Below are 1,283 nucleotides of genomic sequence, written 5' to 3'. Positions count from 1 at the left end.
TGTTATCGTGTCTTCATCAGTTGTGTACAAAATGGCGAGTCGGGAGAGTTAACGTCTCATTTTTCACCTACGTGGTGCCATGTATATGCCTCAATCCAGGTGGCTATTGCGCATGCACAGTGGTGGGCAGGTGCATTGATAGCCCCCAGATTGTATGGGGAGGCGGAGGTGGATCAGGCTGAGAATGGAGCAGAATGTGGAAACGCGTCACACAATTACCGCTAATCAATAAAAAGCAGTTACAAAAGGGTTTAAAGGGGTCGTCTGCTTTTATTTAAAAACTTTACAGGCAGCTTGGAAAGGGTAAAATTACAAAAAATTACGTATTCTCTCTGGCTGTCCCCCCCCCCCGCCCCCCCCCCGTGGATCCAGTGCAGGCCGCTTCAGCCATCTGTATCGGGATGGGAAGCCATGATGTCGCCATTTTGAAAAAGCTCAGATGACTGTCACCAATCACAAACCAAACTTAAGTGTTTATACTGCTTAAAGGGGTTGTCCACTACTTTTTTATTATTTTAAGTGGTAATCTTAAAAAAAAAAAAATTAAAAAGAACTCTGCTACAGAACTTTTACCATTCTTCAGTATTATTATTTATATAGCACCATTGATTCCATGGTGCTGTACGTAAGGGGTTACATACAAAATACAGATATCACTTAAATGACTAACAGTGATAGACGGGTACAGAGGGGAGAGGACCCTGCCCTTGCGGGCTTACATTCTACAGGAACGGGGAAGGAGACAGTAGGTTGGGGGTTTGCGGCGACTCCGGTGGTGGTGAAGTGACGGCTCCGGTGGTGAGGAGGTGGCAGCGGGGTCATTGCAGGCTGTAGCTTTCTTGAAGAGATGGGTTTTCAGGTTCTGTCTCAAGGATCCGAGTGTGGTGGATGATCGGACGTGGACTCAGAATTCCAGAGGATGGGGGATATTCAGAAGAAATCTTGGAGAGGTGATTGGGTGAGGAAAGGACAAGTGTGGAGGAGCGAAGGAGGTCATTGGAGGACCAGAGATTACGTAAGGGAATATATCGGGATATTAGTTAGGAGATGTAGGGAGGAGACAAGATTATGGATGGCTTTGTAGGTCAGTGTTAGTAGTTTGAACTGGATTTGTTGGGGAATTGGGAGCCGATGAAGGGATTTGCAGAGGGGAGAAGAGGAGGACTAGCGAGGGGAGAGAGCTGAATTGGTCGGGTAGCAGAGTTAAGGATGGACTGGAGAGGTGCGAGAGTGTTAGCAGGGAGGCCACAGAGGAGGATGTTGCAGGAGATGATGAGGGCATG

Source organism: Phyllobates terribilis, unplaced genomic scaffold (assembly GCF_046119375.1).
Source record: "Phyllobates terribilis strain yellow unplaced genomic scaffold, ASM4611937v1 Scaffold_2__4_contigs__length_985480577, whole genome shotgun sequence".
Classification (NCBI taxonomy): domain Eukaryota; kingdom Metazoa; phylum Chordata; class Amphibia; order Anura; family Dendrobatidae; genus Phyllobates; species Phyllobates terribilis.
The sequence above is the reverse complement of the archived record's forward strand: the minus strand, read 5'-3'. Positions refer to the sequence as shown.